This window comes from Dasypus novemcinctus, chromosome 21 (assembly GCF_030445035.2).
Source record: "Dasypus novemcinctus isolate mDasNov1 chromosome 21, mDasNov1.1.hap2, whole genome shotgun sequence".
Classification (NCBI taxonomy): domain Eukaryota; kingdom Metazoa; phylum Chordata; class Mammalia; order Cingulata; family Dasypodidae; genus Dasypus; species Dasypus novemcinctus.
The window spans coordinates 78305611-78321812 of NC_080693.1; the positions used below are offsets into that span (position 1 = coordinate 78305611).

Sequence of the window (16202 nt, forward strand, 5' to 3'; positions counted from 1 at the left end):
AAGCCTGAACCCTTGCAAATGTCAGCAGCCATCTTGCTCCAACACGAGAAAATAGACTTTGGTGAGGGAAGTAACTCATGCTTTATGGCCTGGTATCTGTAAGCTCCTACTCCAAATAAATGCCCTTTATAAAACCAAACAATTTCTGGTATTTTGCATCAGCACCCCTTTGGCTGACAAATACAAATCCCCTCGTCTCCCCTGGGAATATGTCAGCTCTTGCTCTCCCTCCAAAACGTCCACTTCTCTCCCAGAGGCCACGCCCTTTCTGTTAGTTGATATTTATGGGTAATAAGCCAAGCACATAAAAACCCGAGGTGAAATGCTCTTAAAATAAATACTCTGCCCAACAAGTCAATCCATCCCGGCAGGATGGGCTTAGCTGACAGCCGGGAAATGCAGCAGGCGCTGTGGGAGGGGCAGGACGAGGAGCCCAGCGCCCTGGGACAGTGAGGGATGGGGGTGGGGGGAGAAGCATGGCCCCCTCGGGCGCTGCGGGAAGGCGGGGAAATGAAGCCCATCGCTTCTCGGGCTCTCGGACTCGGAGTGTAGCTGGAGATGAAGGAGGTCCCTTTAAAGGCTGGCTGTGGAGTGGAGAGGCGACTGAGGCGCCTCTCCATCCGAGGGCAGGGCAAGGAGTCCGAATGAGCTAGCTTCCTGCACACTCCACCGCACTGGGGTGGTCCTGGGAAAGGAGAGGCACAGTCCTGGGCCCAGTCGAGTGAGCTGGGGCTCGCCGAGGTCCTCCGGACCAGGACCACCTTGCTAAACCCCTCAGGCTACGACAACCTCCGCCATTGTCAACCTCATCCCAGGGAAAAAGTCATTCAGGTGGGGCGGGGCCAGGCGCCACTAGGCTCGGCCCCTAAGAAAGGGAGAAATCACTGCTCCAAAATCAGGTCCATGAGTTCAGCACCCTTCTCCTTCCAGAGGGGGTCTCTCCCTGTGGACGACGCATGTGAGCCAGCGCATGCAGAAGGCTGCACCCAAACACACGTTATCAGGCAGCGCAGATGTGTAGATACCCAGAACGCACTCACGCTCACATGCACACATGCGTACACACCCACGCACACACATGCACACCCACACATGTACACCTGTATGTATGAGCCCACACTTGTGTGCACATACGTGTGCGTGCATGCACGTACACACCTGTGCACATTGCACACGTGCCCACACACAAACTATTCGAATAAATCCAAAATTCCTCCTACACAGCCACACAGTGAGACCAAACAACTCCACACTTACTTTACATCCTTAGTTGCCAGAAAAGGCTGGGAGTATTTTTCAGGAGCTGGGGGTGACACAGGGAAGATGGGAGATTCTTCCCCACCACCTAGACTCCCCTGGACCGTTTCTCAAGGACGCATGAGCCCTTGCATGCGGCTGCCCTTTACCCTCGCAGGGGTGCCCTTGAGTGTAGCTTCTGCCTTTGATCTCCCCAGCTTCAGTGGGGCAGTTCAGAGCCTTCTGGGCCAGCCTGGTGGGAGAGGGGAGAGGAGAGAAAAGGGAGAGAAGAGGAGAGAAGCAGGCAGCCAGGCAGGGGGCTTCTGCAGCTTGAGCAGCAGGTCATGAAAGGCAATTAAGGCTGCTTGTGCCTCCTCTCCCCTCCTCTGCAGCGCCCTGTGAATCAAGCAGGACTCTCTGGTGGCTGCATTCGATCAGCATCCTTTGACCTTGAATTGCACACACACCTCACTGGTTGCCTTCCATCTGGTCTGAGGCAGTTAGGGACCTAGAGTTGAAGACCAAAACGAGGTCTTTGGCTGAGACAGTAGACCGAGGGTCCCTGTCACCATCACAGGCAGAATTTTGCTGCTGGCAAGGTCCCCTCTGCTTCTTCAGGCCAGCAGATGGGAGGGAGGCCAGGGTTCCATGGTTTTCTTTATTTTAACCAGGGTGGGGTCAGGTGTCTGTGATAGGGCCTCTTAGGCCTTGAGCGGGGGCAATCTCCTGTGACCCCAATCTCTGTGCCCTTCCTCTTCACCTTCTTTCCCCAGAGCAGCCTCACCTGTGCAGAAAAGGACTAGCTGGATTCCAGCCCTTTCCAGTAGGTGTTCCATAACCAGTGTTGCATTCGTGAAGGAAAGAAGAAATGCAGAGACCCTAAAGAGAATCTTCTCTTCACGCAATTATTTTATTGTCTTCCTTCTTTCTCCCAGCCTGAAAGTCATGTCTCCTCTCTGAGCCCACCTGCTCAGGTGCCACACCCTACCTGTTCAGACCCCTCCCCTCTACTGCTCTGAAGAAAAGGCTCATGTTCTATCTGCCCTTTTCCTCTCCTATCAGCTTCTTTTTCTCAAATCCAACCTGGGGAGTAGCTGAGATGAGGATTGCTGGACCCCCCCACCCAGAACCCCCTGCCCACAGCTGGGCAGAAGAGAACCTCTGGCCACAGGTCTTGCAAACTTCCACTGGCATCAGTAAGAGCCACCAGCACTGCCCCCCACCCACAGCCTCTGCCCCCCTCCCTGGGGGGTCCTCTGTCCCCACCCCCACCCCCGTCCTGGCTGAGGCTGCGTCTAAGTACTGGCTGAGATGGAATGGGCAACAGAAGGGGAAAGCCCCTTCCCCCAAGTTGTCAGTCCCAGCCCCAGCCCCAGGTACAGTGTCAGTGCTGGAGAATTTGACCTCGGCTCCTCTTGGCCAAACCCCTGTAACAGGGGTCCCATGAGGAGGGGCCCCCAAAGCCCCTGCTGACGTCAGCTTCCCCAAAATTTCCTCCCAGCACAGTGTCTCGTTCTGCTCCACCTCCTCTCCCATGTGGGAGCCTGCTCCGGATTAACTCTGGGAAGGAGCAGATGAGTGATTTCACACTAGGGAGTTAATTACTCAACAATAACTTGGCACTTGCACTTTCAAAGGAGTGACTTCATGAGATAGGGCTGGTGCCTTCAAATGGCTCCCATTTCCTATGCCAAGTGTGCCAAATGGTCTGGGCTGCCTGGAAGACTGTAGAGAAAAGTCTTCTGAAGCCACCTCTGGGCTCAATGAGAACAAGTGCTCTGATCCATTGGTAATGTCTGCCACGGACCCTGGAGGGAAAGTGATAGCAGGATTGCTCGGTATTTGACACTCCGATCTTAACTTGAAAGAGCTCAAGTAGTAGAATTTCAGGAACTACAGGAAGTGGGCTCCTGTGGGCCTTGCCCTAATGACAGCAGTGGGGTAATTCGATTGCTCGTCCAAGCCCCAGCAGCTTCCTCTGGCTCTCCACCCAGTCGGCCAAACTGGACTGAGAGAAAGAGAATGGCTGTCATCACGGGGCTACCAAAGTCCATATGGAGGACACGTTGGAAAGATGGATGGGCTTGGGTCAGGCAAAGCTGAGTCCTCTTTGGGCCAGAAAAGCGGGTATGGGTGAGTGACCACAGCGGGAAGAAGAATGACTTCTCCGTCCTCTGATCAAGGTCGGCGCGGCTGGGACGTGCTCCTGATTAGACTCCTCCAGCTGGAACAGGGGCTCTCAAACATGGCTGGGCACCAAAGTGGCCTGGAGGGCATTGCAAAGGACACTGCCGGGTCCCCCTCCAGAGATGCTGGCTTGATCGGTCTGGTGGTGCGGCACGGTCTGGGATTGTTTCACACTCTCTAAGTATTTCCGATGTCTAGCCACATTCAGACTACTGGGCAGAAAGGAGCCTTGAGAAACCAGACAGGCCAGTGCTTCTCAGACCACACCATACTCACAAATCACCTGGACATCGTCTAAAAACGGAAATCTTGATTAGAGCTGGGGTGGGGCCCAGAGTCTGTGTCCCTAGCTCCAGAGTGGACCATTTCAAGGATGTAAGCCGGTGGTTCCCAAAGTGTGGTCCCCAGGGTCCAGCAGCTTCAGTATCACCTGGGAACATGCTGGAATTGTCCATCCTATCCCAGAAACTCCGGGGGTGGGGCCCAGGGGCAGGCTGAAGTGTGGGAATTTCCCTGCCTCCAGGACCCCTGTTCCCTGGTCTGCAGGGTCCTTCAGAGGAGGCCTCTGGCTGCAGCCCCCCATGTGGTCCAGCCAGGTGAGTGAGTGGGGGCGAGAACACGTGTGAAGGAATTAATGAGTCCAGATGTCAATTTGTGGCAGAAAATAAATGCACCAATTTCTAGTTTTCAGACCCCCAGGGAGAAAGAAACAACACCAGGAATAGAGAGATGAAATTCAATTCCCAGCTCAAACTACACATTATTTATCATTATCCAGAAGGAGATCAGGAGGAAGGCCGTTGGCAAGCGTTTTCTGGCCAGTGCTGTTTTCCACGGCCAGAGCAGTGAGCCAGAAGGCTTGTTGTCCCACATTTCCTTTGTGGCAGTGACGCAGCATCACCTCCAGTGCACACAAGGCCCCGCGCTGCTTTCTCCCACCAGAAGTGATTTTCCATTATCTCTGAGGATCACAGAAGGCACGGGGCTCAGGAGGTGCCAGCGTCCTAAGGGGCCAGGCCATTTCCACTTCCCACAAGAGCTCGAAGCCAGCCATCCTACAGAGACAGGTGTCCCAGAGGCCGGGGCCTGGGCCCTGGGGCTGGGGTGACACTCTTGGTATTTTTTCAAAGAGGCCTGGCATGCCGGGTGGGCCACCCCATTCTAGGGGGTGGAGTTGGCAGGGCAACTGACTGTGGCACCCCTGGGATGCAGGGAGGCTTTGCCGAGAATGTGGACAAGTGGTCCTGGACCCCATGTGGCGAGGCAGGGCTAAATCGAAACTAACCTGGGAAAGCAGGACCCAGGCAGGGAGGCAGCCAGCTTTATGTATGGCTGAATCATGATAGGGCAAGGCTGGGGAAGGAGGGGAGGGCATGGGGGCCAGGCAGGAGGGGTGCCCAGGAGACAGCAGGGGCTGCTTCTATCCCCAAAAGGGCCAGATGGGGAAGCGGATGTGGCTCAAGCAACTGGGCTCCTGTCTACCATGAAGGAGGCCCAGGGTTTGATACCAGGACCTCCTGGTGAAGGCAAGCTGGCCCACGTGGAAAGCTAAAGCAGCAAGATGATGCAACAAAGAGACACAGAGGAGAGATAATAGGAGATGCCACAGACCAGGGAGCTGAGGTGGCACAAAAGAATGATCACCTTTCCCACACCAGAAGGTCCCAGGATCGGTTCCCGGAGCTGCCCAATGAGAATACAAGCAAACACAGAAGAACACACAGCGAATGGACACAGAGAGCAGATAATGGAGGGAGGGAGGATAAATAAAAAAAGTCTTTAAAAGGGGGGGGGCAGATGGCAGCTGCCACCTGGGGGGCTGTCCTTCTGTGGAGGGAGAGGATGTCTGTTCCCCCAAGAATCTTAGCCGGGATGCCAGTGTTGGTCTCCCCTGCCTCCTCCCGTCCCTAGGTCCCCTACAGAGAAAGAAGGTCTTGCCTCAGAACCAAACAATAAAATAGGGACTGTGAGCAGGGGCTTTTGGTCAGACAGACCTGGGTTCAAATCCCAAATCCTACTCCCCCTTATCAGCCGCACGGCTTCTGGACAAATCACGTAACCGCTCAGTACCTCATTTCCTCGTCCGTCAAATGGGGAAACGACAGGACCTGCCACAAAGGGGTTGGCGAGTGCTCAGCAGGGGGCCTGCCCGGAGCGGGCACCTAATAAGTGACGTTGGAACTGAAGGTGCGGGAGACCCTTGTGTCCTCAGCCACCATCTGTCAGCACTAGTCTCGATGCTTCCTGGAGGGGCCCCTTCCTTCCTTTCCGTGTCAGGGTGAGTGAGGAGGAAAAGGGGAAGGAAGGAAGGGGGCCACCGAGGAGAGGGGGACACCCAGGTTAGGGGGAGCGCACGGGCTGGCAGGGGGGAAGGCTGGGCACGGCCCCGGGAGGCCATGTCACGGGGCAGTTTCCAGCGTGCCAGGCCACCACGGGCCACCACCCTTCCCCTCCCTCCTTGCAAAGTGCCAATCACGACACTCGGCTGCCCCCGTGCCCAAGGGGGGAGTCCTGGCCGGGCTTGTGCAAATCGGCCGGGCAGGGAGCTTAGCAAAGGGAAGGGAGCACTGCACCGTGAGTCAGGAGAGCCGGCTCCCGGCCTGCCCCGGGCCACGGTGCCAACCCCTTCCCTCATTGCCCATCCCTTCACCAGGCATCCCAGGGACTCACTCGCCAATGAGACAGGCTCCTGCCCGGCGTAGCTCACAACCCAAGGCCTCCTGCAGTGGGAGATGCGCGTGTTCATTCCTCACCAGGGACCAGGAAGCGCCCCGGCCCTCGGCTGACGCCTGACGAGGACCCTGCTCCAGAGCTGCCGTGACCTGGAACGACCTCCGTCCAGATGCCTCGATGCCGCTGGAATTCTCCTCCCATTTTTCCAGGCCACCTGGCAGTCTGGCTCTCCTGGCTCCCGGGGAGGGCCCTGTTTTTGAATCGCCTCCTTCGCCCGTAAACCCCATTACATGAAATAGCCCGAGTGAGCCTCTGAGCCCACCAGCCCAAAGAACCTCTTACTGGCAGTAGGTCAATTCCTTAAAATGCTGTTACGAAGACAAAAGGGAAAACAGTCAATAAAAAACCAAGAGTTGACGGCAGCAAGTAAATCTGGCTCACAGGCCGGGCACACTGGCCCTGGGGCGCACGGGTTTCCAGGAAAATGACCTCCAGGGAATCGGGCTGTTCCTTTCCCTCAGGCTCCCCCCGCCCCCCGAGCCCCAAGTGGTCCCAGCCTGGCGCAGGCTGCGAGGGATGCCGTGGGCTCTTCCCCTAGCTCTGTAGGGACCCACAGATGTTCCACTCTCTCCCCTCTGAGCCCCCATAGCCCCAGGCTCTCGCCCCCTCCCTGACACTGGTTAGCTAGCGGCTTCCTCACTGATTCCCGTTGGGAGCATGGCCATCACTGGGGCCAAGGGGAGGCTCAGAAACAGCTCTCTGGAGCTTCACAGAGCGGAGGGAAGGAGGAGGCAACTAGAAGGAGCACGTGTACGCTGGTGCCCAGCAGCCTCTTCAGCACCTCCTGCCCAGCAAAATCCTCCTCTGAAAGCAGCAGCCCACCGCCAGCTCCTCCCCACCCACCAGGGCAGGCGGGCCAGGACAGTGGTGGGAGCCAGCGGAACAAGCCAGGATGTACCCTTGACCCACCAGCCGCTCGGGAGCTCTTTCTGGGGGATGATGGTTGTCAGTTCTGCACATTCGGCTGATTTTTGTGTAAAATGGCCCTTTGGTGCCAACGACTAACCTTCGCCATTAGCCCTGAGGGCCGCTAACCCGCGCGCGGGTCCCTAGCTCGGCGGCCACCAACCTTTCTACCCAGAACCCACTACTGAGCCCCCAGATTTCACTTCTCCTTCCCCGAGTGCCAGCTCTGAGGGGCAGGAGGGTGCGGGGTCTAGGAACGTCTTCGGGATCCCAGCCAGACGGCCCGGGTCACACCCCAACGACCGCGCGCAGGCCCCACTCCCCCCCTCCCCCGGCGCCGAGCCGAGGGAGGAGCCGCTGCTGCTGCTGGCGGAACAGCACCTTCCAGCCCCGCCTCTTAGGATAGGGGCCCCCACCAGCCCCGCCTCTTAGGATAGGGGCCCCCCCGCCAGCCCCGCCTCTTAGGATAGGGCCCCCGTACTCGCTCCTCCTCCTTCCACGTACGTCTGTTTCTTTGACCCCACTGCCTTTTTTTTCCCAACGACTTAAGTATCACAAACTTGGCCTGCTTGAAGGCCAAGTCGCCTCAGTGGATGTCAGGGCCCTCTTTCTCCACTTTTCTGGCAAATGCTGGTCACTGCTCCTTCCCTCCCTCCCACGGCCGAAGCTGCCCCTTCTCTGCAAATGACGCTGGCGGCCAGGCCTTCGCCGCAGCTCCAGGACCTCGGCCTCCGGGTGGCTCCAGCTCCACTATCCGCGGCCCCTCGCCTGCGCTGCCGACCACAGCGGGGGACGCCCTCACGTACCAGGGCCCCCGCCCGGTCCCAGCGGGCCGAGGCTCGCCTTCCCTAAAGCCCTGAGGCCCTCGCGCCGCCCTCCATCTTCACGCCTGGCTCAGGCCGCCCCCGTGGCTCCCGGCAGCGCCTTCCTCTGGTGTCCCCTCCTGCCCCAGGACCCCCAGCGCCCCCAGGCAGCCAGACGCGGCTCATCAGGCCACGCCCTGCGGCAAGACTCCCACTGGCCCCGCAACCTCAGGAAGCGCAACCCCCTGTTGCGGCTCCAGTCCTGGGGGCTTTGCTGAGGCCCCTCGTGACATTAGAAAGTGATGACTGTCGGTGGTCCCGGCCTTCGCCCCAAGGTCACCAACCCAGACCCTCGAAAAGTAAAGCCGCAGTGGGGATCGCGAGGGGCCGCTGGTTCTCCGTTGTTGGTGCTGGCCCCTTTGGCCGGTGGAGTCTAATTCCGAGTTCAATGAACTGACCACTGGTTTGGGCATTGACTGGGCTTCAGAGACAAAGCAAGGAGACCTCTTCAGTCACCACCTCCCGTGCCTCACTTACCTCATCCACACATTGGGATTTCCTCCCCATTTTGTTGCAAAGAGTGAGAGAGCAGCTGGATTTTCATCTCCAATGGGTTAAAAAAAAAAAAAAAAAGGCAATTCCATCTATTCAGAAAATAGGATTACAGTTTTGCAGAATCCTGCTGGGGTCTGGGGGAAAAGTCTGAAAATACATTCATTTTGCTTCATCCTCTTCTGAGTTGCCTGACTCCCCCACCCCACCCCACCCCATCTCATCTTTCTTACTTGGAGACAGGAGCAGGAGAGCTCCACCTTCTAACCCTGAGAAGGTGCTGCTGATGTCCTCACCCACCTGGAATTCCGGGGGGAGGAGCCATCCTGGGTCAAAAAGGTCCCCTCTGGAGATGAAGCCGTGTGGGCAGCTTTCCCAAAGGCCCGCCGGCCAGCGTGGCCCTTCCCCCAAGGCCTCGGCAGAGCACCTAACCTCCAGAAGGAAGAATTGATCTCCCTCCCAGGCCCTGGAGAAAAGAAACAAGAACAAGAAAACCAAGGGCGAGGGAATCACGTTATTGTGAGTGGTGCTTGGGCGCCCATAAAATAAACACATTGGGCAAATTGCAGCCTCACTTTGGAACAACTAATCTTGATGCAAAGCCTTTCTTCCCTGCACCAGAGGGGGAGAAAGCCATAGGAAACAAGAGGGAGGAAAAATCAATTTCTAATGCACTTTGTTCATTGAATGCGAGAATCTCAATCCACGCCTGTCCTTTCCTGTCTTCTATTAACTTTGTCAGTTTCCCACCTCCTGCCCCTCTCGTGAATTGCTGGCTTTGCAGAATGAAGTGGGGTCAGACTTTGGGAAGGTGAAGCAGAGGAGGCAGGCAGCCCCTAGGGCATTTAACTCTGATATGGTGGGGGTGGGGATCTCAAGTTTGGCTGAAAGAAATCATGGGACGTGAGGGACTTTAGAGAGCCACCACCTTTTACAGAACAGGAAAACAAATCTCTGGGAGGTTCAAGTCTTGCCCAAGGTCAGACAGCCGTGGACAGAGGAGCCCGCACAGAACTGTGCCAGATGACTGGGGAGACCAGATGCCCCAAGGGCGGGCACTGCCAAGCAGGAAGAAAGTCCCTCTGCAGCTTCTGGGATTTTCTTGCTTGAGGAAGGAAGATCTCTTCAAAGGCTAATGGCTCAGCAGCCCAGGCGCTAATGGAAGCGAGAGGCGACCATCACCCCCCAACTGTAAATCTCTGGGGCAGCAGTGGTGAGAAGGGGGAGAAAAGCAATGGGGGACCTCTGGCTGTCTCTGAAACAAATCCAGAGCAAGAAAGTGCTTAGGAGCTAATTGCATCTATAGGGGGGTTGCTCTCCAGATGGTAAGCCTCTCTATGACCCTGATGGCCAATTCACAGGCTCATCTGGGCTACCCGAGAGTACACCAAAGACACTTGACATCTCTCTCCCTTGCACCCGCCTGGTTTTGCGTCCATCCCTGGAGGGAGGTGATGAGGCCAGAAGGCAGGCTGGCCTTTGCCGGGATGCCGGGGGCCACTGCGCCTGGAGAGAAGAGCTGGGAGCATGGCCCCGTGGGGTCCAGGCCTCCCCACCTCAGGAAGCCACTGCTCCCTAGGGTTGCTTGGAAAATGGCTTAAACTGTCCAATTTTTTGTAATTTATTGCGGGGAAGCAGAAGCTAGGACATTTTGGGTGTTCATAGGACAGTTCATAGGACAAAGTCATTACACACAGGACACATCATGTATATACAGGTCACCTGGCAGCCCCACCACTCCTGAGCCCCAAGGAAGTGTATGGGAACATGCCCTACCCCCAAACGCAGAGGTCTACTTCTTCTCTGAACTCCATGTCAAGGTCAACCTGGCAGTCTAGGTGTACTCTCTGTGTCCGCAGTCCCTCCCTCACGGGGCAGGGGGCCCAGAAGAGATGGGCTCCCAAGAGGGGGGGGCTGATAATCCCAGGTGGACTTCCTGGCAGAAGCAGGCTTTGAGGAAGGGGAGGATTTACATACCCCTCAGAGTTCCTGCATCAACTACATTTAGAAGTTTAAGGACACCCTCAAAGGACCAACCTAGTAGCACTGGAATTAAAGTGGCAAGTGGTTTGTTAGAGGAACCGGTCACATGACCATTCAGAGGCTCAACTTTTCTTATTGGTGAACGGGGGCTGGGAGCAGTCCTGCCCAGACCACAGGGTCAGTTGGAGGACAGTGGAAATGAAAACATTTTAAAATAATAAACAACCACTCACTGAAACACAAGCTACCACAAAATTGGGCCTGAAATGATATGGAGCTCTGCCCTACACATTTATGCACATTTTCTCAATGTCTCTCCGTTGCTCTAACTGTCCCGAGCCTGGGGGCAGGTGTACGCTGCCCACCTCAGAGCTCAGGAGCTCACAAGCTCCCGTCTGCCTGGCCCCATGGTCGGGAAGTGAAAGAGCTTGACTCCAAGTCCAGGGCACATTCATTCCTTGTTTCAACAAATACCAGGTGAGTGTTTCCAGCGTTCTGGGCCCAGCGTGGGGGCATCGGGGATGAAGCCATGGGTGGAAGAGGCCCACGTCCTGCCCTCGTGGAACTTAACTTGTATTGGGGCCATAACCATAAGAGAAGGAATAATTGGGCTTCCGGGAAGATGGAGGATTGGGAAGACGTGGGACTCTCTCCTCTCACAGAAAAATAGCCAGAGGACGGCAGAAGCGGCCTGGGGGGCTGTTCTGGGGTTTAGGACCCCAGGGGAAGGCTGGACACAGCCCGGAAGGGAGAGGCACAGCAAAGGGGCCTCAGCGCTAAGACCCTGAGTAGGCTGGGGTGTAGCTGCCCGCATCCCACCCCACCCTGCGAGGAGAGAGCGTTGAATTCTCCAGCCTCAGGCTGCGGCCACAGAAAGAGAAGGCTGCAGGGGTCATGCTGTTGTTTGCCTTGGAAGCTGGCACAGGACTAGAGATCCAACCCTCTCAAATGCCCTCCATACTGACTGGGACTAGTTGTTAGGGACACCGAGGGGAGTGGAATTTTTCCTACCTTGGAAAAGAGAGGGGGCTGCCAGTAAAGGTTGGAGAATTGTCTGTGAAAGTTTGATTCACAAGGCTCTTAGCCTCCAGGCAGGAGCCTCTGTCACATTGATGCCATCTGCATCGCAGCAAACACATTCTGACCAGGCTGAGAGGCCTGCCTAAGAGCAACACCAGCTGGCCAACCAAGGAAATGCATGTGAGGAAATTAAAAGCAAATAAGAGAGGCTGTTTCCAGGCTTTCCAGTCTCCCTCACCAAGGCCTTTAGTGAGGCAACCAATTACTGGGTCCAGGGCCCAATTAGAGCAACTAACAGGGACAGTCCTAAAGACCTAGAACAGATTGAACCAAGAATCAAAGAATGGCAATAATACAGTCTCCTATCACTAAATCCCTATAATAGAGAGAGAAATTGAGCAACAGAGTAAAGTTATCATCATAATCTGAAGCCTAGACATCAGTAAAAATTACAATTACTAAGGAAATGGAATGGCCCAAGCATCTGTCTCATCAAAGATCCAGATGAAACACAAGATTTGAGATAATTAATCAATGAGATGCAAACAAATTTCCAAAATCAAATTAATGAGTTGAAAGACAATATGGCTAAAGGACATCAAGAAGACACTGAGCAAGCACAAAGAAGAATTTGACATACTGAAATAGAAAAATGATTGATGAGAATGAAAGACACGATAGGTGAGATCAAAAACACATTATGGGGGGAGTGAGGAGTGGGGTATATGGGAACCTCTTATGTTTTTTAATGTAACATTTTATGTGATCTATTTATATTTTTTTTAAAAAGACAAAAAAAATTTAAAAGACACATTACAGAGGAAAGCAGATATGGCTCAAGTGATTGGGCTTCTGCTTACCACATGGGAGGTCCTGGGTTCAGTTCCTGGTGCCTCCTGGAGAAGGTGACCTCACATGGCAGACAGGCACAGCATGCTGATGTGACAAGATAATGCAACAAAAGAGATGCAAAGAGGAAAGACAATGAGAGACACAACAAACCAGGGACCCGAGGTGGCTGAGGTGATTGGGCACCTGTCTTCTACATGGGAGGTCCAGGATTTGGTTCCCAGTGCCTCCCAAAGAGAAGATGAGCAGATACAGAAAGCACACAGCAAATGTATGCAGAGAACAGACAGCAACTGCAAACAACAAGGCAGGAGTGGGATAAATATAAAAAAATCTGAAAAAAAGAGAACAGATTACAGAAAAAAACACATTACAGAGAAGTGGATGTTGTTCAAGCAATTGACCTGCCACATGGGAGGTCCTAGGTTTGGTTCCCAGTACCTCCTAAAGAAGACAACGAGCTGACATGGTGGGCAGGCAAAGCAAGCTGACACAACAAAGGACAGGAGGAAAAACATAATGAGAGACACAACAAAGCAGGGAGTTGAGGTTCCCAGTGCCTCCTAAAGAGGACAAGCAAGACAGTGAGCTGATGTGACAGGCAGCACAGCAAGCTGACACAACAAGAGACACAAAAAGAAAAATATAATGTGAGACACAACAAGCAGGGAACAGAGGTGGCCCAAGTGATTAGGCACCTCCCTCCCATATCACAGGTCCTGGGTTCAGTTCCTGGTGCCTCCTAAAGAAACAAGGAAGACAAACAGACATAGCAAGTGCAAACAATGAGGAGGTGGGGAGAAATAAATAAATCTTTAAAAAAAGAAAAACACATCACAGGCATACAATAGCAGACTCAAAATGATAGAAGAAAGAATAAGTGGTACTGAAGACAGAACAGCTGAAATCAAAGAGAGAAAAGAATGGAAAAATTGAGCAGAGGCTCAGAGAGTTGAATGATAAAATGAAATGCAACAACATATGTGTCATGGGAGTTGCAGAGGGAGATGAGGATGAAAAAGGGGCTAAAAGGGTATTTGAGGAAATAATGGATGAAAATCTCCCAACACTCATGAAAGAAATGAACTTACATGTCCGAGAATGCAGCATAACCCAATCAGAATAAATCTGAATAGACGCACTCTAAGACACATACTACTCAGAATGTCAAACATCAAAGATAAAGAGAAAATGCTGAAACAAGACATCACATACAAGGGATCCCCAGTAAGACTTAGTGTGACTTTCTCATCAGAAACCATGGAGATGAGAAGAGAGTGCTATGATACAATTATGATACTGAAAGAGAAAAATTGCCAACTAAGAATTCTTTACCCAGCAAGATTGTCCTTCAAATATGAAGCTGAGTTTAAAATATTCACAAGCAGAAACTAGGAGAGTTCATAAAAAGAATCCACCTTTGCAGAAAATATTAAAGGAAGCCTTACAACATGAAAGAAAAAGACAGGAGAGAGAGCCATGGAGGAGAGTGTAGAAGGCAAGAATAGCATAAAAGAGAACCAGAAGATTAAATATAAAAAGATAGATGAAAATAAGATAGGACATATGAAAACCAAAGAACACAGAAAATTTAAAAAAACAAAAACAAAGAATAAAATTGTGTAAGTAAATAATGCATTTACAGCAATAACATTAAATGTGTGAATGTGTTTTTGTGTGATCTATGTATATATTTTTAAAAAGACTATAAAAAATTAAATTTAAAAAAAAATTGAATGTGAATGGATTAAAATCCCCAATCAAAAGATATAGCTGACAGAATGATAAAATACCGTGAGCCATCCACCTACTTCCTACAAGAAATTCACCTTAGACCCGGGAATACAAACTGGCTGAAAGTGAAAGGTTGGGAAAAAAATACTCCTTCTCAAAAAAGAGCAGGGGTAGCTATACTAATATCAGACAAAAGAGACTTTAAACGCAAAAAAAAAAAATTATAAGAGCTACAGAAGGCCATTATATATTAATAAAAGGGACAATCCACCAGGAAGAAATAAGAGTCATAAATGTCTATGTACCTAACCAGGGTGCCCCAAAATACATGAGGGAAACTGGCAAAACTGAAGGGAGAAATAGACAAATCTACAATAATCACTGGAAACTTCAGCAAACCACTCACATGATTAGATGAACAACTAGACTGATCAACAAGGAAACAGAGAACTTGAACAATATGATAAACAAGATAGACCTGACAGGCATATGCAGAATGTTGAATCCCAAATCAGCAGGTTATACACTCTTCTCAAGTGCCCATGGATCTTTTTCCAGGATAGACAACATGTTAGGTCACAAGCCAGGTCTCAATAAATGTAAAAAGATTGAAATTATGCAAAGCACCTTCTCAGATTATAATGGAATAAAAGTGGATATCAATAATAGACAGGAAAAAAGTAAATTTGCAAATCTGTGGAGGCTGAACAACACTCTTCTAAACATCAGTGGGTCAAAGAATAAATTGCAAGTGAAATTAGTAAATATATTGAGATGAATGAAAATGAGAGCACAGTATATCAAAACTTATGGGATACAGCAAAGGCAGTCCTGATAGGGAAATGTACACCCCTAAATGCCTATATTAAAAAAGAAGAAAGAGCTAAAATCAAAGATCTAACTGAACTGGAGAAACTAGAAAAAGATCAGCAAACCATTCCCAAAGCAAGCAGAAGGAAAGAAATAATAAAGATTATAACAGAAATAAAGAAATTAAGAAAAGAAAAACGAGAGAAAATCAACAAAATCAAAATCTGGTTCTTTAAGAAGATCAATAAAATTGCAAACCCTTAGCTAGACTAACATAGAAAAAAAGAGAGAAGACGCAAATAAATAAAACCAGATCATCTGAAAGGGAAGACATTCTGACTGACCCCACAGAAATAAAAAGGATCATAAAGATGATATTATGAGAAGCTCTATGCCAGCAAACTAGACAACCTAGAGGAAGTGGACAAATTCTTAGAAACACACCAACAACCTACACTGATGCTACAAGAAATACAAGAACTTAACAAACCCATTGCAATTAAAGAGATTGAATCACTCCTCAAAAATCTCCCAACAAAGAAAAGCCCAGAACCAGATGGCTTCACAGGTGAATTTTACCAAGCATTTCAAGAAGAATTCACACCAATTCTGTTTAAACTCTTCCAAAAAATTGAAGAGGAGGGAAAATTACCCAACACATTTTATGAAGCTAACATCACCGTAATACCAAAGCCAGATAAAGATACTACAAGAAAATAAAATTATAGACCAATCTCTATAATGAACATAGATGCAGAAATTCTCAACAAAATACTTGCAATAGAATCAAACACTATATCAAAAGAATTATACATTATGGCCAAGGGAGATTTATTCCCAGTATGCAAGGGAAGTTCAACATAAGAAAATCAATTAATGTAATATACCACATTAACAAATTGAAGGAAGAAAACCACATGATCATCTCGATCAATGCAGAAAAGGCATTTGACAAAATCCAGCATCCTTTCTTGATTAAAAAAAAAAAACACTTTGAAAGATAGGAAGAGAAGGAAAATTCCTCAATAATAAAAAGGGTATATATGAAAAACCATAGCCCACAACACACTCCATCAGGAAAGGTCGAAAACTTTCCTTCTAAGATCAGAAACAAGACAAGAATGCCCACTGTCACCACTGTTATTCAACATTGTGCTTGAAGTTCTAGTTAGAGCAATTAGACAAGAGAAAAAAATAAAATAAAAGGCATCCAAATAGGAAAAGATGAAGTAAAACTTTCACTGTTCACAGATGACATGATCTTATATTTAGAAAATTCTGCAGTTAAACCACAAAGCTACTTGAACTGATAAATGAGTCAGCAAGGTGGCAGGATACAAGATCAACAAGTAAAAATTCAATAACATTTATGTATACAGTATTGAACAA

The 16202-nt window shown here is 50.8% G+C and overlaps 1 long non-coding RNA gene across 1 annotated transcript; it reads right to left on the bottom strand.

The window, feature by feature from the left end:
* Positions 1-4171: 4171 nt before the first annotated feature.
* LOC131274876 (uncharacterized) lies at positions 4172-7326 on the bottom strand. Its single transcript, XR_009182195.2, has 3 exons — positions 7066-7326; positions 6094-6464; positions 4172-4384 (listed from the first exon to the last, which is right to left on the bottom strand). It is a non-coding gene; the product is annotated as an uncharacterized lncRNA (long non-coding RNA).
* Positions 7327-16202: the final 8876 nt, after the last annotated feature.